The sequence below is a fragment of the Ambystoma mexicanum genome, chromosome 3q (genome assembly GCF_040938575.1).
Source record: "Ambystoma mexicanum isolate Mex_15411 chromosome 3q, UKY_AmexF1_1, whole genome shotgun sequence".
In the NCBI taxonomy this organism is placed as follows: domain Eukaryota; kingdom Metazoa; phylum Chordata; class Amphibia; order Caudata; family Ambystomatidae; genus Ambystoma; species Ambystoma mexicanum.
The window spans coordinates 275448966-275471767 of NC_090926.1; the positions used below are offsets into that span (position 1 = coordinate 275448966).

Genomic DNA, 22802 nt, shown 5'->3' on the forward strand with positions numbered 1-22802 from the left:
TCACTGATAGGAGCAGTCATTTCTTTAGAAATTTATTTTCGCATACAAATAGGTCGCAGGTGTTGGTGTGTCCCCATAATTCCCAGCCATGGCTGCTGGGAGTGCTTGTTTGTTATAGAGTTCCAGGGCAGGGGAAATTGCCCCCCCCAGCCATGTTTCGTAAAGAAAGATGAAATTCCGCCATAGTTTTTGTTGAGAGATAGTAGTGATTTTTTAACCTTTGGTTCCACGCTACCAGATTACTCATACCGCTCTCCAAGGTATTCACAGGGCCTCATTACGACCCAGGCGGTAAGTATCGGACATTACCGCCATGGCGTAAATAGCGTTTACGGCTTGGCCCGATGGCGTAAAGTGCGGCTCATTCCGACCCATCGGGCACGAGCTTTACACCATGGCGGTAATGTAAAGTACGCGATGGCGGAAATGACCCCAAAACGGCACTCACCGGCGTCGTCCGCCGCGCTAGGTACACTTCCGCCATCCATCTTAGCGGTTACCGTACTTAGCGGTGACTGTAATTAGCGGTCAGCGTACTTTACGGTCACCGTAAATAAGCGGAACCGGAAGTAGCGCCATCGCGCCGGAACGGGAAAGAGCACGGCGGCCATCTTGAAAAACACAATCCATCGGCATCCTCCGCAACCACTGGACATCTGACCCTGAGACCCTGCAAAAACCAATACCTACCCATTTCCCTGCTCGAAAATGCCCAAATCTGTCCGAAAAGCCTGTGACCGGCAGCGGCAAGACCGGTTCACAAGGGAGGAGCTCAATATACTTGCTGAGACCCTACAGGAGAATTCCGCTGTGGTCTTTTCCACACAGATGACCCGGCCGGCTAGTGTGAAGAAGAAGGCTATATGGGCCTTAGTTGCCCAGCGGGTTAGTGCGGTAGGGACCGTCCCCCGCAACGCAAGGCAGTGCCGGAAGCGCTGGGACGATCTCCGGCTCCGCGTCAGGAGCATCCTCTCGGCGAACCGCAACATGGGCATGGCGACCGGGGGAGGATCTGAGTCCCCAATCAAACTACAGCCCTGGGAAGAAATATGCGCCTCAACAATCGGGATGGAGTCCATTGAAGGGGTAGGAGGGATGGAGCGAGGAGCACCGGCATCAGGCGATGCAGGTAGGTGCCTCAAATGAAGCCATGCTAGAGTCACTGAAGTCCATTCATGTGAAGCCCAATGTTACCCTATAGTGTAAATGCAACACATCAGCAGGGCACTGCCTAGAGCCACATCTGACCTCCACCCAGTACGCATGCAGTATGCACACCCTAACTGCAGGCACCCACATACCTCCATGCTACTTCCACGCAAAAGTGAGACAACCTGTATGCCCCTGCCTCAAATGTGCCGCATCTAGTAACCCAAATGATGTCATCCATCACGATGCACGCGCAATGTACGCAGACCCATCAATAACACTCTTCCTCCTTTGCTCCACCACAGGCTCAAATTCAGAACCCGATGATGAGGACACACCTGACACCACACCTGTCAAGAGGGCCAGGACCACAGGGCCAACACTACAACCCTCCACCTCTGCTGCAGCAAAAAAAACACCACAGCAGCCAAAAGCCGGTGCCAGACAACAGGACAGGCCACTGACCGGCACCCCAGCAGGTAGCAAGGTAGCTGCAGCAGAAGCAGTAAACATCCCCCAAATGGTTCCCACAGAGGGGACAGGTTCAGCAGGAAGCAGCACTATGGGGGAAACTGCTGCCATACCAGCTTGCTCAGACAGTGATGCAGGGGATGCAGAGGATACTGATGTGGGACCCCCCACTGCCCACCTCCAATCCCCCACCCTGTCCCAAAGCAGCCCACATGAGGATGCCACACAGGTGCAAATCGATGATGACGATTGGCCATCCCCCCCAAGCCCTGTTGTAAGTCTGCAGGAGGGGAGCAGCCCCATGGACACACCACAGGCAATAGGCATGGCACAGAGGGAACAACAGAGCCTGGAGGAGCTCATAACTCGCCAGCAGCAACTCTCCTCGCTCCTTAATGAGCATGTCACGGAATGTGGGGGTGCAAGGGCATCAATGGAACACTGCACCGAGACCCTGAGGGCAGCGATGGTGCAAAGCACCGAGACCCTGAGGGCAGCGATGGTGCAAACCTCCGAGACCCTGAGGGCTGACATGCAGTCCTGCACAAAGGACATTTGTGCCGAACTTGCTGACATGCGGCGCGTGCTGTCTGAGCTTGCACGCTCAATTCGGGACATGCATCCAACTGAGCAGCCAAGCACATCCTCCGCTGCCAGTTCCACCCCGAGCAGCCCCGTCCGCCGATCAGGCAGGACCCTGCGGAGCACAGGCAGGGGTGCCCCGGGGTCTGGGAGAGGGGGCTGCCAATAGTGCCTGCCCGGTGCAATAATACATCAGCCACTTGATCACAGGGGGTGTTGGGGTATTCAGGGGGGAGGGGGGAGGGGGGAGGGGGGAGTGGGTGTGTTGGGGTATTCAGGGGGGAGGGGGGAGGGGGGAGTGGGTGTGTTGGGGTATTCAGGGGGGAGGAGGGAGAGGGGAGTGGGTGTGTTGGGGTATTCAGGGGGGAGGGGGGAGTGGGTGTGTTGGGGTATTCAGGGGGGAGGGGGGAGTGGGTGTGTTGGGGTATTCAGGGGGGAGGGGGGAGGGGGTGTGCCACGACATGTTATCTCCGAAATACACTTTTTGCTTCTCCAAAATGAATTGTGTCGACATTTTCATTGCATATGTGTGCTTTATTGGTGTACAGTCCACAGTGTGCATGTCCCAGGAACACACAGTGGCCCAAGTGCAGTCTCCATGTGGTACACACCAGCCGTGTGTGTTAGAAGCAGTGGTCGATGATAGTTTGGCGCATTGCACGCCCCTCCTGGGCATCGCCTCCTCCATAGGGTGCCGCCCCATCTGCACCCTCCTCATCCTCATCGTCAGGTGGTTGCGGTTCTGCGTCAGGGGGCAGGGGCACATTCCGTCTGACGCACATATTGTGTAGCATGCCACATGACATGACGATCTTTGCCACCTTCTCATGGCGGTACAGGAGTGCACCACCAGACCTGCTGAGGCATCGGAACCGTGCCTTCAATAGGCCAAATGTTTGCTCTATGACCACACGGGTACGTGTATGTGCACGGTTGAAGTCCTCCTCGTGCTGGTTCTGCGGGTTCCGGACTGGTGTAAGGAGCCACCTCTTCAGGGGATAGCCTGCATCACCTGTATTTGGGCGAGATTGTATGTGTCAGTCATGACGTATGACAAAAAACATGATGTGCCACCATGGCTTGTATCCAACTGTTACTTTGGATCACTCCTACATGCACTGATCAATTCACACAATGCAACAAGTATATGCTCATGTCTCCCATGGCCTGTCTTGCATGCCATCACCCAATGTATGCAGTGGGGTGGAGTGCATTGTGAGTGCCCATCCACTGTGTCCGTTCATGCCGTTTGGTTAGTTGGCCTGGCACATGTCCTGTAATGGCAATGCGCACATCATTGCAACATTTCTGTGCGCCTCATCATGGCCCCAGTGAGCGATGGTGATGTGGACAGGGCCACTTTGGGGGCCCTGCTGTCTGTGTAATGGTGTGTTGATGTTTCTGTCCGTCATGTGCCTCCTTCGTGGTCAGTTGTGGGGGACAGGCCTGTCGGTTGATGGTGTTTGGTGCATTTAGGTGTTCTGCATTGTTGGCAATGGGGTCTGATTTGGTAAAATGCACATGCAGATGGTTGTGTCATGGTTGGGGCACGACCTCATTCACAGGGGAGGGCTGCATACATTGGGTATTGGCTTTACTGGCGTTGGGTGGAGTCTGGGTTGCTCTAGGGTATCATCTATCTCCGTTCTCTCTGCTACTCACAGCCAGGTGGAGTATGCATCATTCCCCCCCCCTTTCAGCCAGGTGGAGTATGCATCATTCCCCCCCCCCGTTTCAGCCAGGTGGAGTATGCATCGGTACGTCATTCACCTACCCACTTCACATTTCCATGGTCATGACATTGGACTCACCGAGTAGCCAGGATCTTGGCCCTGCATGTCGCTCCATGTAGCGTGGTATTGTGGAGTTCCTCAGGACCATTGCGTCATGGGTTGATCCGGGGAATCGGGCACAACAATGTGTGATGATCTTGTTGGAGTCACAGACCATTTGCACGTTAATTGAGTGGTACTGTTTCCGGTTGCGGTACGGTACCTCCATGGCACGTGGAACAACCAATTCCACATGGGTGCAGTCGATGGCACCAATGCAACCAGGTATGCCTGCTAGTGCATGGAATCCCACTTTGGTGTTAGCAATCTCCTGGGCAGGCCGTGGTAATGAGATGTGGTCATCTGTGTGCTTGAGGAGGGCATCGAGCACTTGGATGAGCGTACGTGAGAATAATGGTTGTGAGATTCCATGCAAGTGCCCCACTGTGTGCTGATAGGTGCCTGTGGCCAGGAAGTGGAGTACAGACACTACCTTCAGTAGGGTTGGGATGGCGGTTGGTCTTTCTATCATGCTGACGATGTCGTTGTGTGTCATGTCTACGATGGCGGTAATGGTGTCCCGGTCCAAACGGTACAGGGTATGGATCTGCTCTGCAGTGAGGTTGAATGGACTGGCTCTGATGCGTGGGATTGGGGGCTGCCTGCGTGGTGCCACTGGCTGTGCTGGTGGGGCTAGCTGGCCCTGCCTTGCCCTCCTTCTCCTCCTGCGTCTCCTCCGTGCAGCCTGTTGTTGTTGTTGTTGTTGTTGTTGCTGCAGTTGTAGCACTTGCATTGCTATCAGGTCCTCCAGCCCCAACATTGCTAGTCGTATTGGTATCATTGTGGAGTGTGACTGGGTGTGGGAAGGGGTGGGGTGTGCACTTTTTGTACTTCCTGAGTCTGTATTGCCTTCACCTGTGCTGTTTCTGTGCACCTGTGGCAGCTGCATTCACTTTACATGTCCCTTTACGGTTGGTTCGCGATGGCGTAATTAGCACCATGGCGGTAAGGTACTTAACAGCCTGGGTGATGGCGTTAGGTGCATGTCCGCTCGGGTCGGCATTCGCGTACCTTACCGCCATGGCGGTAAGTACGGTGTGGGAGGTCGCGTGCGCGCTCCCTTGGTGCAGTTAGCGGCAGCGTTAACTACGATGGCGCTAATGGCATCGTAGTTAACGGTCACGGGTCATAATCGAGCCTGGCGGAAAACGATGGCGGTAACCATTTACCGCCATCGTTTTTCACTTAGCGCCAAGGTCGTAATGAGGCCCATAATGTGTGACTTGTTCAATACTGCATTGCATTGAGTCACATCTAGAAAGTGCCACACTGAGAGAGTACTGTAAACACTAGCCTGTGTCGGACTATTAGAGAATTGTTAACATTGCATTGAGTCACATCCAGAAAGTGCCACACTGAGATAGTACTGTGACTACTGACCAGTGTTGCACGCAGTGGAAATTATTAATATTGCACATTAGAGAGTGCCACTTTAAGATAACACTGTTAACACTACCGTGAGCCACATTGGGACAGTACTGTGAATATCAGCCTGAATCGCAAGCTTTGGAAATTGGAAATTGTCCCATTTTCTAGGTATCCCAAATCTAGGTGTTCTAATTACTGCCTGCCACTCTTGAAACCTTGACCTTTCTCCCATAATCTAGGTATCACAAATCTAACTACTCTAATTACTGCCTACCACTCTTTGAAATCTAGGCCTCCTTCAAACTTTCTGTGTTATAATTAATGACTGTCAGTTTCTGAAATGTAGGCCTTTCTCCCGTTATCCAGGTGTCTCAAATCAAGCTGTTCTCACTACTGCCTGCTACTCTTTACAACCTAGGCTTCTCTCCTGCTGTCTAGGTGTCTCAATTCTAGGTGATCTAACTACTCCCTGCCACCCTTCTGAAACCTAGCCCTTTCGGCCATTATATAGGCATCGCAAACTCTAGTTCTAATTACTGCCTCCTACTGCTTTAAGCCTAGGCCCCTCTCCCGTTGTCTAGGAGTCTCAATTCTAGATGTTCTAACTACTGCCTGCTATTGTTGGAAGCCTAGGCCTTTCTCCCGTTATCTAGGTATCACAAATCTAGTTGTACTAATCACTGCCTGCTACTATTTAAAGCCTAGGCCTTTCCCAGTGCCTAGGTGCCTCAAACCTAGATGCTCGAACTACCACCTGCCATTCTTTGAAACCTAGGCTTTTCTCCCATTATCTAGGGGTCTTAAATCTAGTTGTTCTAATTCATACCGGTCATTCTTTGAAACCTACTCCTTTCTCCCATTAACTAGGTGTCTCAAATCTGGTTGTTCTAATTACTGCTTGCCATTCTTTGAAATCTAGGCCTTTCTTCCATTATCCAGGTGTCTCAAATCTAGTTCCAATTACTGCCTGCTACTATTTTTAACCTGGCCCCTCTCTCCCGCTGTCTAGGTGTCTAAAATCTATGTGTTGTAAGTATTGCCTGCAATTCTTTGAAACCCAGGCCTCTGACCCAAAGTCCAGGTCTGTCAATTCTAGCTGTTCTAAATACCACTAGCCTCTGCGAATCCCAGGCCTTACTCCTGCTGTGTAGGCATAGCAAATCTAGGCGTATAATTACAGCCTGCCCATATGTGAAACGCAAGCCTCCCTCCCGTTATCCAGGAGTCCCATATCTTGGTACTTGACCACTTCCTGTCAGTCTGGGAAGCCCGGGCCTCCCATGTGTCGTCTATCTCAGGAATCAAGGTTCTTAACTTATTGCTTGGCCTCGCCGCAAACTAGACACATCCCCAACACTCGGAGATCTTAAATCAAAAAGCATCTCAATTAAAACATCAGTGAAACCTAGGCTTCTACTACCTTGTCATCTCAAACCTCTGGGCACTCTATCAGTACCTACCTTAATTGATTCCTAGGCCGCCCAACACCCAGCAGCCTCCAAAGATAGTAATTTACCCCAATCACTAACCCTGCTACCATCCTCCCCAAAGTCCCAAACAGCTGAGCCACACACCCAATTCCTAGTACTCTCCTACTCCCCTACTCCCTTGGACAGTCCTCCTATAAGAAAGGAACAACTTAACCCAACCGACGGAACGGACAGACTCCCTTTGAGATCACCCAAGCATTGCAAGGTAAGAGGAAAACCTCAACATTGTCCTAGCACAAGAGACGACAGGCGGGCAATTGCCCAGTAAACTCTACACCCAGACCAACTCCCACCGTTGAGGACCCAAAATGCACAGATGCAGAAATGGATGCCGACAAAGAGAGCAGGAACATAAAACAACTAATACAGAGACACAAACTCATCTGCCTCCAGCTGAAGCGGCCTTCAATACAGAACACACCCCACCAAATACTACTGTCAACAGAACAAACATTGTAAGATAAAAATCCTTATACCTTACACTGTACCTCGCAACAACCGCAGAGCCTCCATACTTCAACGACACTTGCATCTCGAGACAAGCAAAGAATCCCCCCAAACAACCGGAAAAAAGACGGGATTGCCCAGGAAGAGATTGGGATGATACCAACTCCCTCACTTAATACATCACAAGAACAGAAGTGTACTATCGATATATATCCACATCATACCATACGCGACGACGGAGCACTAGAAGTCAACAACCCAATCATCAATCTAACAGACAGATTCAATAAAGAAGCAGCCTTTGCTGATCTTCAACCAATCGGCGTCTATAGAGAAGCACCCCGATTGAATACCCACAAACCAAAACAAGGAACAACAAATAAACAAAACCACACCAAAAAGATCAATTGCAATCTAATCATCGCAAGGTCAATTTCCAAACATGCTACCGAAATGTATGTCCTCCTATGTGACGGAGGTATCAACATCCTATTTGTAACTGAAACATGGGTAGATGACAATTACAAGATCACTTTCAACAACTGCCTGCCTGATAACTTCAAGTGCATCCAAGCAAACAGAAAAACCAAAAGAGGTGGTGGACTGGCATTCATCCACAAGGAACACCTGGAAATTAAACCGGAAGACCCATTAAACATCGATAAATGCGAATCTCTAATCATATGCCTACCAGCAAACCCCAGAATAAACCTGAAATTTCTATTGATATACAGACCGCCAATTTATGATTCAACCTTCATAGACGCCTTTGCAGAAGCAATCACCAACCTAGCCATCGAGCACAATCACTTGATCATCCTCAGAGACTTCGACATCTGGTTCGATGAAGAAACCACAACCACACAAAAATCCCTAGCCAGCCACCTAGCAACAATGAATCTACACCAACTAGTCAAAAAGAGCAACCCACAAGGCAGGGCATACACTTGACCCAATCATCTCCAACAAAATAACTCATTACCACAGTGCCACCAATTCAAATACTCTGGAGCGACCGCCTTATCATTCCCTTCATAATCACACTGACCACTCCAACAAACAAACCACAAGACAAGCCACCAATCACCATGAAAAGAAATTGGAGAACCATCAAATACTCCAATCTAATTGAACTTCTGGAACTCCGCAAACCACAAGCAACAACTATGGACGAAGATGACCTGGACAAAAAAATAGCTATACTCCACGATTAGATCGCAACAACAATCAACAAGATTGCCAAAGAAAAACCCTTCACCCCTTCACGCAAAAGAGCAATGGCAAAATGGTTCAAATTTCAACATATCCGCTCGTACAAAAAGAAAATACAAAAAGCAAAAAGGAAATACTACGCCAACTGATTCTTCAAAGCATCAAACACCCAAAAAGAACTTTTTAAAATCATAAATTAAATAAAAGATCCACCTGGCTTCAACAACATGCCAATACCATCAAAGAAACTATGTAATCTAGCAGGCCATTTCAAAAACAAAATCATTACCATCCAACAGACCATACAAAACAGACCATGCGAGCAAAATATGGAACCCACCCACCACTATGAGGAACACCCAAACAAACTCCGGAGCTTCACCCTAATCTCAGTGGAGACACTAGTCAAACTGGTAAATCAAAGCAACAAAACAGGATCCCCCAAGGATCCCTGCCCGCTGGATATATACAAATCAATCCTCTCACAAGGAACACCCATGGAATACCACAGGAACGTCCTCAACCTCTCAATCTCAACAGGGAAAGTGCCACAATCCTTCAAATCAGCATACATCAGGCCGATACTCAAAGATACAACAGGAAACATAGAGGATCTCTCCAATTACAGATCCATCTCCAACATCCTGTACCCAGCTAAACTGATCGAAACATACATCTACAGAACAACCCACAAATTTATAGACGAGCACCGCCTACTAGACAAGGCACAGGCAGGCTTTAGACCAATGAGAGGAACGGAATTGGCACTCCTCTCAATATGGGAGGACCTAAAGGTAAACGCAGACTCCGACAACAATACCGCTTTAATACTTCTAGCCCTCTCTGCAGCTTTCGACACAGTTAACCATGACATCCTCATCACGAGATTGGAAGAATTTGGAATCACTGATCGCGTCCTACTATGGATCAGATCCTTCCTAAAAACAGAAGAGAGACCATATGGATGAAACCTTTCAAATCCAACCCAACAGAATCCTTTTGCAGAGTGCCACAAGGATCATCCTTCTCCCTGCTATTATTCAACATCTACCCGTCTCAACTAATCAAGATCAACAAAAGACACGGCCTCACCTGCTACAACTATGCTGACGATACACAAATAGTCTACAAAATACAAGACATTCAAGAAGAAAACACAACATTAGAGAAATGCCTTCGAGAAATATACAGCTGGATGAACTCGAACTACCTCAAACTCAATCCACGCAAAACAGAAATAATGATCATCCCAAAAAACGCAGGAGACAACCACTACATCTCTTGGCCAAGGGAACTCTGTACAATCCCAGCTCCACCGTCAATTGTAAAAAACCTGGTAGCCTGAAGGACAAAAAACGTTCTCTAGAGCCACAAGTAAATGCACTAATCAAGAAAGGCTTCCTTCACCTGCGCGCGGTAATAAGGATCCTATCATTCCTGTCATTCGCAAACAAAACACTCACCGTCATCGCTCTCATCATATCCAGAGTAGACTACGCCAATAGCCTATATCTGGGCATGCCTGAAGGACTCCTAAAAAAACTACAATGCATACAAAATGCTGTGTTCTAGACTACTCCTCAAACCACCCAGAAGAGAACAAATCACACCAGTGCAGAAAACACTGCATTGGCTATCAATAAAATAACGAATCAAGTACAAATCGATGTGCATTACGCACAGAGAAATCCACGACCAAAGTGCAGAGCTCCATAGAGACAAATTAAGCATACATCACCCAACAAGGACTCTCAGATCGAGCATCGACATCAGTTTGGAACCAAAACCCTACAACAAAAGAGCATTCAAAGGATCTTCTTTCTCCCACCTCACTCCCAAAACTTTCATTCTTGATGAACAGACACCGGACGTTCTCTGCATTAGAGACATGGTTTAATTCCACTTCTGGACCTGACATGATCCAGATGCTTCTGGCACAATACAACATACTTCACCTGGATCATCCTGCTTCTATTACTGATGGTAGGCTGGCCATCGTATTTAAGGACCTCCTGAGTTGTTCTACTGTTGCACTTACCCACACACTTCTCTGTGAGTTATTCCTGATTAGAATTCAGGTTTCGCCAGAACAATCCTTTCATTTCCTTATTGTTTACTGTGCTCCCTGTTATGCTTCTAATTGTTTTCTTAATAGCTTTTTCCCAATTTGTAGCTGATCTCTCACTGACCTACTCTAATATCATTATCCTGGGTGATTTTAATCTTCATCCTAATGACCGCTAGGACCAGCAAGTTGCCAACTTATTTCATCCCTGACTGACTGTAGACTTCATCTCACTAACCATGGCCCTACTCATTTGGCGGGTAACCAGCTGGATCTTATCTTTACAGATATATTTGGTACTCTGTCTTTTGCCCCCTTACCAGTTCCCTGGTCTGACAATTTTTTGGTGCCTTTTTCCCCTGGCTAAGTCTAAAATTCGGCCTACTCTTTCTGTTAGACTTCAGCGTAGATGGTCTAATGTCCCTCTTGAAAATATTGCTACATCCATCGAATCCACCGTTCACCAAAATGTCCTTGCTGGCATTAATCCATGTGACTCTTTGCAGCTCTACAATCTACCGCTGACGACCTGGCCCCCTCTGAACTTACTACCACCCGTGCAAAAAAGTCTTCCCCCCTGGTATTCCTCCGACCTACGAACTCTGAAGCATAGCTGCAGACAAGCAGAACGCAGATGGCATCGTATCTTCTACTCCTCGACTAAAATGGCCTACGTCTCCACACGTTCAATCTATCAAAATGCCATAAAAAACATCAAAGATCAACACTTTTCGGCTCACATTCTCAATGCCAGCTGCTCCTCCAAGGAGCTTTTTCGAGTAGCAAAAGAAATAACCACTCCTGTTTGCCCTCCTCCAACCTCACTGCTTACTTAAAAATATTGTGATCAAATTGCACTTTTTGTTTAAGGATACGATCTGCAAAATCCAAGAATTTATATGTGCTGAAAGGCCTGTTACTAATATTCCTTTGTCGGCTGCTTCCTCTGTCAACAATTTTGAGTTTGAAACAGTGACGGACACCATGGTTTCCACCGCCATTTTTAAACTCAAATGCAGTTCTCCTATGGACCCGATTCCTCTCCATGTCTTACAATATATTTCCCTTGAACTCACCCCTCTCCTGACTGCAGCTTTTCAGTATTCGTTCTCCTCGGGTCACATTCCTGAATCTCTTAAACACGCAGTGATCTCCCCTTTCTTGAAGAAGCCAATCTAGATCCTGCTGCTGTGGAGAACTACCGCCCCATTTCTCTTCTTCCAATAATAATGAAATTGCTTGAAGCGATTGCTTTCAAAGAAGGAAGAGAGTTGAGGAGTGGCAATCATGTGTTTCACCCTTTCCAGGCTGGATTCCACCCCGGTATGGGCACTGAATCCGTCCTGGTATCCCTTCTTGACGACATCGCCCTACTTCAGGACTGCAGAGACACTGGGGCTCTTATTCTCCTTGACCTCTCTGCGGCCTTTGACACCGTCGACCATCTTAATCTCCTGTAGTGTCTGCACGAAGTTGGTGTCTCTGGTACTCGCCTGAAATGGCTGTCATCCTTTCTTTCCAACAGGGTCCAGATGCTTTCTCTTCCTCTGTTTAAGTCTTCCCCCATCGCCCTTGACTGTGGGGTTCCGCAGGGGTCAGCCCTTTCTCCGCTTCTCTTTAACTTATACATGCTAGCACTTGCAAAACTAATTTCAAGTCACAGTATTCACTTCTTTTCTTATGCTGATGGCCATCAAATTCTCTTCCATCTCAATTCCCCTTTGACTGACCCTCCTCATAAACTCCAGAACTTCGCTGAGTGGATGTTTAATTGGCCGGTGACAAAACTGAGATATTGTTGGTGGGCGCCACCTGCTCTAACTCCTCCTGTACTTCTGATTTCTGTCCTTCCTACCTTGGCCCTTGTCCCCAACCCGCCTCTGTGGTCAAGAGCTTGGGCATAAAAATGATGTCCTCTGGATCGAGGTCAGCCCAAATATCCGGTTTTGCTAAACTTAAGCTCCTAAAAAAAGTTCTGCCCTTCCTTCCAGCTAATTCCAGATCAAAAATTGGCACGGTTTCTATTATGGGTTCCGTTGATTATTGCAATGGAATCTACCTTGGTCAGCCTGAATTCCTTCTCCAACATCTTCAGAACTCGGCTGCCTGCCTTGCTCTGAATGCCCCCAGGCTTGCACACTCTCAGGAGCTTCTCCTTCAACTTTATTGGCTCCCAGTGAAAAGCAGGATCCAGTTTAAGGCTCTCTGCCTTGTACATCGTGCTGTTCACAATTGTGGAGCACAGTTCCTCCAATCTAAATTGATGTTATATAAGCCCAGTAGAACTCTCTGCTCATCCAACTTGTTTCTGCTGCGTATTCCTCGAGTTTTTCGTACCCGGGCCTGTGGTCGTTTTTTTTGTGTACTTGGTCCTACTCTATGGAATGCTCTCCCGGTTGCAATTCGCAATATCGCATGTTTCTTTTCTTTCCGTAAACGTCTAAAAATGTTTCTATTTTAGTTCCCTCTAACGCCCCTGCTTGTTCATCGCCTTGTTGCCTCCCCTGGCATTGTTCGCGTTTTATTAAATCTAAATATAATATAATACAATACCTAAGGAAGCAATTTGCTTATATAGATTCACCAGAAATTTGGCACAGTTTCCATAGAATACAATCCGGGCACTGTTCCCACCCACGAAGACAGTTCATAAGTCAATAATCGCTCTAGATGAAATGAGTAAGAGGCACGCCCAATTGGATAAAGGGGCATCCATAGTCCGTCTCCCCCCTCACTCCGTCAAAGCAATATAATATAAAACTCTTGAGGCTCGGCTGAGCTTTTCAGCGGGAAGGATCCACTTCCCAAGGGAGCTAGGCAGCAATGATCACAGTATTCCCAGCGCCCCACGAGGCATGCACTTTAAGCAGCAGCTTCCCTTATTCCCCATAGATTATACAGTCGATAAGAGTCAAGCAATCTGCCCGCATCAAATAAGACAACAAAGAAAAATAGCAAAGAAAGGGCACAGAGCCCACACCCTTGGGTCCCACGAGTTAGACATGTTTATGCATTGGCATAGGCCATAAGCCCCCCCGGCCTCCTGAACCCCTCCTGCTAGCTACCTTCGTGCAAGCCTCTGGCAACGTCCTACAGCCTGCAATTAGCTACAGGGTGTGGAATGCACTCACTGTTCGCCGCAGGCTGTAGGAGTGAGTGTGAGAAGTGCAAAGGTCAATTTAATAGGCAAACAAACATAAGGGAGATGTGGGGGAGTAGGCCGACCTGGGTGACTGGCAGCCTTTCTGGATGAGTCTGGATGAATAGCAGGAATTTTAGCAGGACAAGACTCCTCTGGTTGTTCTCTCACCAAAACTCTCCGACACCTGTCAATGAAGGTAGGCGGCAAGCAAAACCACAACCAGGGGGAGCAGGACAGTATCACGGCACACTGCTGTGTCGAGTGCCGCTCTGGAAGGAAGCGCTAGAGGAAAGGGCGTGATTCTTCGTTAATGGACCAAAGCCTTTTGGTTTAAGAAGTCTGCTACATCATGTTGACGTAAATTGTAGAGAAAATGATCTCAGTCTCAACTATTCCAACTGTTTTACTCATTGCGTTTTGTAAAGGTAAAGTCTGAATGAGAATACAATTTTGGAAGCCGACTGTCTGGATGTAGTTTGAGTTTTTAAATTACCTGGGTGTTGCGTTTGACCATAGAGTGGGTTAGAGTTACCAAAGAGAAGCTACCAAAAGTTACCTAATGGAGACCCTGTATCTGGACGCTGATTTCAAAATATGAAAACCAGACTGCACAACCATGGAGTGATCAGCAGAAGAGAAAGGTTTTGAGTTTTTTTCTGCAATGTCAATAAAGTATCAACCTTGCTTAGCTCCACAGGAAGCTTATTCCACAATGTCGTGCCAATTACTGCAAAGCGTCTATCGCCCCAGGAACGACGACGAGTGAAAGGTATTACCAGAAAGTTGCTGTTCATTGACCTTAAACACCTTACTGGCTGATGCCATTTCAGCAGCGCAATCAGGTAAGGTGGGGCCAGGCCATGCTTGCATTCAAAGACCCAGCAGAGGATTTTAAACTGTATCCTCTGCTGGACCGGAAGCCAGTGAAGTTCTCGCTGAAAACGTGTGATGGGCGTAACTTTAGGTAGCTGGAAAATAAGGAGCACTCCTGCATAATCTTTTGAAGATTTCGTAATTTATAGCTCGGAAGACCAGCATATAAAGCATTTTCATAATCAATGTAAGAGTTGATTAGGGGACTAGTAACCAGTTGCCAATATTCTTTGGGGATAAAGGACAGAGCTCTTTTCAGTAGCCGTAGGCGAATGAAGGCAGCTCTAGATACTTTATTAATCTGTGATTAAAATGATAAGTCTTAGTCCCACATAATCACCAGATTTCTCACCCTTGATGCATAAGAGGTAAGGAGCCCAAAGAGTAAAGCTCAGTTTTGCTCAGGTCGAGCTGTAGGCCGTTACTAGTCATCCACCGCATGAACCTTGGCTAAATGTTCTACCAAGGCAGGGTATGTGTCAGAAGGGCCAGAAACCTTTACAAAAATATGTGTATCATCTGCATATGATTTATATTTGAACTGCAACTTTTGTAAAATGCACATCAAAAGTAACAGTAAAGGGGGCAAAGGTGAACTCTGAAGAACACCACAACCTAACGTAATGGGTTCTGATGTATAAGGATTAAAGTTGACCATTTGTTCTCGGTCAAAGAGAAAACTTTTAAACCAATTAAGGATCAGATCGATCATCCTTGTTAGACTATGGATCCGAGACAGAAGAATGCCATGATTCACAGTGACGAAGGTCACAATGATGTTCAGCATAATTAATAAAGACATCGGACAATTGTCGGCCTTGTCCAAAATGTCATTCCAAACATCAAGAAGGGTGGACTCTGTACCATGCTTGGGGCAAAAGCCCGAAATGAAAAAGATCTAGAATTCAATGTTTCTAATGGATTGTGTCCTCCCATGGATTCCTCATCTCTGATATACCTGATATACTGCTTACAGTTTCAGAGATTTTTCGACAGCAGAGGGCACCATGCATCGTCGACTGAAGGTCCCTTGGTAGCTTTCATTCCTGCCCTTGGCTGTGACATCGACCCTGGTATAAATGGCATGCACCCCCCCAAACCAGGCTTGGTCACCTCCACGAATTTACGACTGCGTTTTACCTCTCTTCAAGAATGTCAACTCCAAAGACGGGTTTTAAGAGTGCAGACTAAGATAAGAAATTGGCGATTTCAGATCTGCACGGAATTTGACTGTGGTGTCTTGGTATGGAGCTTAGGGTCGACGATTGTAGGTCGTGTCAATCCATGACCCCTAAGGCCTTGAAACAGAAGAAAAGCCAAACTCGTCTCAGGCCAGTCAGCTTCTAAATCCCCCAAGTCTGCACCTTCCAAAAGGTGGTTGTCTGAAGACAGTAGTCTTGGCAATGTTTCTCCGCAAAGACCCAAGAAGCGCTCGAAAACACTCAAAGTATTCAAGATCTAGGAGCGACTCTTGCCACTCTTTGTCGTCTCGATGAAAATTGAAGGAGACGTCCTCGCTCTCTTCATCTTCTGAATCCGACAAGAAGGTAAGGTTTGCTCACAAATCTGCTTCTAAAGCAGAGTGGGAGGAGTTTATACTCCAACATTTTTAGGTGTTTTTGAAGACGGCTACTAGTGGCCCCTCGAAAAAGCCAGAAAACGCTTCCAGCGCCATAGCGCCTAAGAAAGCTTACAGGAAGTAGTCAAAGGCTACCCCCTCGCACACCCAATGACCAGGGTCGTATGCATGAGGAGACTCCTCAACAGGCATCAACACTGTCTTTGTCTCGAGAAAAGATGAAGTGCCTGACTCCCTCTTCCTCGTAGGTTTCGGTGCGACATCTTCAAAGTCATGAGCCATCAACATCTACCGCTGACCTGTCGACTGCTTTTAAGTCTTTGCCAAGGAAGGACTTTTTCAAGTTCATGGGGTTTATAGTTGAGGTAGAGGATGACACTGATTCTACTTTTGGCTATGCTTAGGGCACTGGAAATGTGCCAGAGGAGCTCATTTCTGATGAGACTAGACTGGAAGATTCGACAACATGCGTAAAGGAGGCCAGTGGACTTGACACTTCCCCTGGAGTCGAGTTTGCCACACCAAATCCTTCTGCCCATTCTAGTGCGGCTTATAGATCTGTCATGAATAATGTTACAGAGTACTTAGTTTGGGGTCGTCCTGCCAGTGACGTAGTGACATAGTATAGGATTATCTAACTGGCATTCTGAACAAGGGACCCCCTTCCCCCAAAGAGCCTGTTTTACCTTTTCATTCAGCCCTAACAAATACAGTCCTTAAACTGTCAGAAACCAGATACCACACCCTCTTTGTGCAAGGATCCGGACAGAAAATACAGACCTTCTCCAATTGACCTGGAATTTCTCTCCAGGCACCCTACGCCTGAGAGCATGGTAGTGCAGGCTGCCACCTCTACATCAAAAGCAGCGTTATACACTACAATTCCGCCTGACAGAGACAAGAGGTTTGCCACCTTAGGAAGAAGGCTTTTTTCTTCCGGTAGCATGGCTCTGAAAGCCTTAAATGCTTCTTCTGCTTTAGCACGTTATTCTCACACTTTGTGGGATGTTGTGGCAGAAGCAGCAGAACATGTCCCTGAAGGGGAAATTAGAGAAAGCTTTCTCAACCTTATTCGGGATGGCAAAGATGTGGCGTGTGTGAGAAAACTGACAGTGTTCTCCCACCTACTCCCCGTGGATCCTCTAGTCAGGTGGCCAGAGAGGCTTTTGCATCCCAACCCTGGGGGTGAACAAGCGAGGGTGGCTAACCTGAGTTAAGGGTCACGGGGGATTGGGAGGAGAACATCCGAGGGAGAGACATGGTATTCCCCCCTTTCCCATTATACCCCATAATCCTTTCATGGGGTATTTCCAAACCCATTCCATCACCCCCCTCCCGATTTCCAACAACTACTGGCACGGGAAGGAGGCAACCAGGAGTAGTGAAGATTTCCCATAGGAATAACATGGGGAGTGTAAGGGAAACCGGCTGTAGAAAGAACTTAAGTTGTCCCATGAATTGTAACGCTCACCTGATATCCACAGGGACACCACTGAGCCTGATTGGACCACTTGCGATCTCGAACCCCTCCCTTGGAATCTGTTTGGCCGAGGATTGGGCCTGAAATACAGGAATGCCGGATTTAATCTTACTGTTACTTGTTGCTTTGTTCCCACCTCCCTTGAACACCAAACTTCCCCCTTAAGTCCCCTCCTCGCCTTGCTTTCTTGTATGATGTGCTCTCCGTCCTGCTTTTCGGTGCAGGGCTGCGTCGGTGATGTTGGGCGTGTTGCGACCTAGTTGCTTCACTGGTGCAGGCCCCAACAGTCCAGACCTGCTGTAACTCCAGTCTGTCAAGGTAGGTTTGTGTTTTTGAAGTTTGATGCCTTGTCCTTTCTTTTTCTATTGCCCCTGTTGATGTCTCTTCTTCTTCCTCTAGGTGTAGGAAGAGTTTGTTAGTGATGTCGTGCTGCTTGGGGCTGAGCACGAGACGGTGAGTGAAAGCGCGAAGCGCGGCGCTATTTACCTTTTCTTGTGCTGACCTGTGTTTCCTCTCCTTTGTAGGTCGTTATGTCCCGGGACGGATGTTGACCAACAGCGGCTCAAACCCAGGTAAGCGTGTGATTGTTCTTGCTATTTTCGGAATTGGAATATGAACACTTACTAATGCTGTTTTTGTTCTCTTCTTCCCAGGTTGCAGCGTTTCTGAAGATAGAGTCGCTGAGATGCTGTGTTCTCTGGACCAAAGGAGTCCCCCTCCCAGGTAAGTGTTGTGCTGATGTTGTTGTTCTTTCAGGTACGCGGCTCCGGGTAGGCAGACGAAGATCCAAGCAGAACGTGGTGAGCGTCACGCTGCAGAGCGCAGAGTAACGCGAAGCGTGTTTCTCTTCCCGGGCGTGGTTTATATAGCTCCCAGGTATCCCAGGTATCCCTAGGCCTGACCACACCCAAAACACTAGACCGTATAGCACGGCTCATAAACCTGAGCTATGCGGGGACATCCATATTGCACAAAAGTCATTACCAAGTCCAGTTCTGAAGTCTTTCTCACATTATGTCTGAGCCTGGCACCAAAGGTGCCAGGACTGACTCCAGGAGAGTCTCAGATGAGATGGGAAGGCCCTTAAGGCCATTATAGAGGATCGTGGCCCGGCTCCAGTGCCTTGCCTATGAGGGTTAGTGGCAGGGGTCATGACGGCACTCCCCCCCAAAGCCCCTCTCAGGGTAGTTCTTCTGTCTGGTCCTGGTTTGGTTGGATGATTTTGATGGAACTGCCTTATCAAACGTGGTGCATGGCCATAATAGCAAGGTTCCCATGTTCTATCCTGTGGGCCATACCCTTTCCAGTCTACTAGATAAAATAGTTTAGATCTGACTTACTATGAGTCCAAAATGTCCTTAACCTCAAATTCCGGTTCTCCATTGTTTATTACTGGTTTGGTGGTGCTGTAACACAAGTACCGGTTGGACAGGTTTCAGAAGAGATACGTGGAACACAGGGTGAATTTGCATGATGGATGGTAAGGCCAGCTTAACCGCCTTCTGGATTTATTACAGATTCAATGGGTAAAGGTACCCAGATATTGTGGGCGAAATGTCCGGGTTCCTTTTATAGGCACGTGCTTTGAAGCCAACCAAACTTCGTCTCCACCCTGGTAATTGGGAGCCTTTCCACGACGCTGGTCAGTGAATTTCTTTTGACGGTTCTTAGCTTGGAGTAAATGTTAGACTTTCTTTTTGAAGGTGTGAGAAATAATCGTGTGTAAGGTCTTAATTGCTGGCCTTTCCAGGGTAGTAGGAACATCTAGTTCGGAAGTGCGTGGATGTCTGCCGTATATTGTATAAAAAGGAGTCTTCCCCGTACTGGTGTGTAAATAATTATTATAGGCATATTCAGCTATCCATAGCAAGTCCTTCCAACTGTCTTCTACTTGATGTAGCATACAGCGTAGGTATTGCTCGAGTGTTTGGTTTGTTTTTTCTGTTTGGCCATCCATTTGGGGATGGTGGCTAGTGGATAGTCGGATAACCGATTTGGGCCAGAGCACAGCACTTCCTCCAGAACTTGGACACAAATTGGGTACCTCGGTCTGAGATCAGCACCGAAGGAAACCCATGGAGCTGTACAATATGTTCAAGAAATACCTTTTGCTAGGCTAGATACATTTGGGAGACCCTTAAAAGAAGGAAGTTTGCTATTTTTGAAAATAAGTCTACGACCACTAGAATGGTGTTGAATCCTTGACTGGGTGGTAAATCGGTTATGAAATCGAGAGATAATGTATGCCAGGGTGCCAGTGGAATTTCCAATGGTCGAAGGAGTCCAGCTGGTTTTTGCTTTGATTTATTTTGCGCACACACGCCGCTGGATAGGATGAATTGAATAACGTCCTTGCGCCACGTGGGCCACCAGTAGCTTCGTTTTACCTTGGCTAGGGTCTTAGCAGTTCCAGGGTGACCCTCAATTAAAGAGTCGTTGTAGGGAGAATTCTCTCTTTAGGCTGAATTTCCTAACCTAGTGAGTCCCCCAGCAGCTTTGCTGGATTTCTGGAGTTTTTTTGTTTTCCTCCTGCCAAGAGTGAGACTCTTTTCCTCCCACTCTTGGACATGATTAATGGTATTCCTTTGACGGGTAATGTGTTTTATGGGCTATGGGGTCCTTTACTCCATAGGGTCTCATGTGTTTTTCCTATGTGTGTTACACAGCACCCTCCTTGCAGTAACACAAGGGTGTCATAGTGACACCCCACCATAGATTCCATACCCTGGGACTGACTACTGTCTCCCAGGGCATGTAAAGTCACCATTGGCTTTACTAGTCCCAAATTATTAACAGAAACCAGTACAAACCATCATATTGTGGATGTACTGGTCGGGGCAATTCGATTGCCCCGGGGTCTGTTAGTCGAGGGGACACGTCTCCGTCCCCCCTGATCGAGTTTTGGCTGGTGGCAGTGGAAACTACTTTTTATATTCGATCCGCAAATATTTTCCTATGGGATTTTCCCATTGTTCGAGGCTACCAACTTTAATTATTTAATTCTCATAGCCTCAAACATACCGCCGGTTTATTTAATTAATATTAATTCTCCGGTTGGTATTTTTTGCCAAGGCTCGATTCTAAAATGGCGTTTGTGTTCTCTTCTGTGACTCCAACCCAAGTCGAGCCCTTTGTTCCATTTTTTTTGGCGGGCTTCTCCACAGAAGCCTCCAAAAGTGGTGCCACTCTGTCTGGGTACCACAGGGGGTGTGGGAGGGGGTTTAGGCACCCTGGACCGAGTTACCACGTAACTCAGGTCGCACTCTTGTGTGATTGGCCCAAGTGGTGAGCCGGCCGGCTCACCACTTAGCATGTTTGAGTGACAGCTAGGCTGAGTGAATGGGGGTTTTCTGCATAAAAGCAGGGCTTTGGGGACTGGAACTTTAGAAGTCGCCACAGGACCTGAGAATTCGACGAGGGAGAAGCTGAGCTGACCTACCACGACGACACCACCGGTGGAGCCCTGCAGAACCGACTCACCACTTCCCGACGACAGAGAAGATCTCCCCGGCTGGAGAGGCTTCTTTCCCTGACTGGTGGGCACAACCAGTTTTCCTTTCTTTCTTCGCACCCCAGCCCGGTTTGTGGTCGAACTGCCCGTGCCAAGCACCCCGGCAGCCGGATATCCACTCACCACTGAACCGCAGATCACCGGACCACTCCTTGTACCTGAGAAACTCTGCGGCTGGTTTCTTCCCTGGCAGTGCAACAGACTCCTGTCTTCCTCCACGACGAGATCCTCTCTTCCCCCGGACGAAACACCGACTTGCACCCGCTGCCAGAAACAACTGCCCCCGCTGGAGCGTTCTCACCACTTTAAGGTACCGTGTCCGCCAGGCCTCCCTTTCTAAAGATTGCTACAAGGTAATAATAACTCCTTAACCTTCTGGACTGGGCTGGCCGCCTTGACCCTCTAACTGGTCCCTTTCTGTGGTCCAACTCCTTTATGAACCTTTACAAGACTTTTGTGCACTGCGACCATGTGACCTTGGACACATTTCGTTTGGATCCTCTGAAAGTGGATCCGGCCTCTTGAACTCTAACTTCACGGTTTTACCTTGCCTTCCTCTCTTGTTGTGTTCTTGAAAAAGTGTTGGGATCTGTTTCAATTTGTTCTCTGCGTTTCTCTCCCTTTTTAAAACGAACTATTAGAGTGCTCTCTACGTTAAGTGCTCACCGCTGTCTGAAAATAAGTGAGGCTTTACTTAACACTTGTCTAATATTCTTTTAAGGGAGTGTATATCTTTTAGTGACCGTGTTTTTGAATTGCTTACTATTAGTGACTGTGTGTTTTTCTAGATGTGGTTTTTAAATAAATAATTATATCTCTTTTACACCAAGCCCTGGTCAGTGTTTACTTGTTCTATTGTGTGCTCTTGACCTATTGTGAATACTCTGTATACTGCCTAACTCTTCTTGAGGGAAGTCTGACTGCTCAGCCACAGCTACCAAGTGAATCTGTGTGGTACAGACTGCTACCAAGTGGGTTTAATGCCAAACACCTGTAGTCCTAAATCTTTTGCAGTGGTCCCAGAGAGAACTGCAGAGGTTTCTGCCTAACAGTCGTGATAGCCAGAGATGACTTGTTCTTGTAATTCTTTACGTGGCAGGAGTAAACGATTCCTGAAATATGGTAGTTGGTCTCTAATGGTATAGTGTTCTCCTTGCGTATTCCACTCTTGTAACAGCTCAGGACTCATCAAATGTTGAATCTCTTCTTGTAGTTCATTCTGAGTTATAGTTGCTGTAATGCCCAGGAGCTTGTCACTGGATCGGGGGTCGTGTATACCTGCTCATCATTACCCATACGGGAAAGGGCATCAGCCTTTCCGTTTTGGAATCCTGGTTGAAACGTGATCACGTAATCCTATTCTGCGAAGAAAAGGGCCCAGCGTAGTTGTCGTGAAGATTGAGGCTTCACAGGTTTTAGGTATTGTAGGTTTCGATGGTCAATTACTACGGTGATTGTATGCCTGGCACCTAGGAGATAATGTCGCCAGGCCTTAAAGGCTGACTTGATGGCTAGGAGTTCTTTATCCGTGATAGCGTAGTTGAGTTCAGGTGGTGAACATTTCTGTGACCGGAAGGCTACAGGGTGCAATTGACCAGTTA

At 47.6% G+C, this 22802-nt stretch overlaps 1 protein-coding gene across 2 annotated transcripts in view; it reads left to right on the plus strand.

The window, feature by feature from the left end:
• The window catches only part of SMARCC2 (SWI/SNF related BAF chromatin remodeling complex subunit C2), a 2756167-nt gene that overhangs the window by 1204809 nt on the left and 1528556 nt on the right, over positions 1-22802 (plus strand). The gene's annotated exons all lie outside the window — the stretch shown is intronic.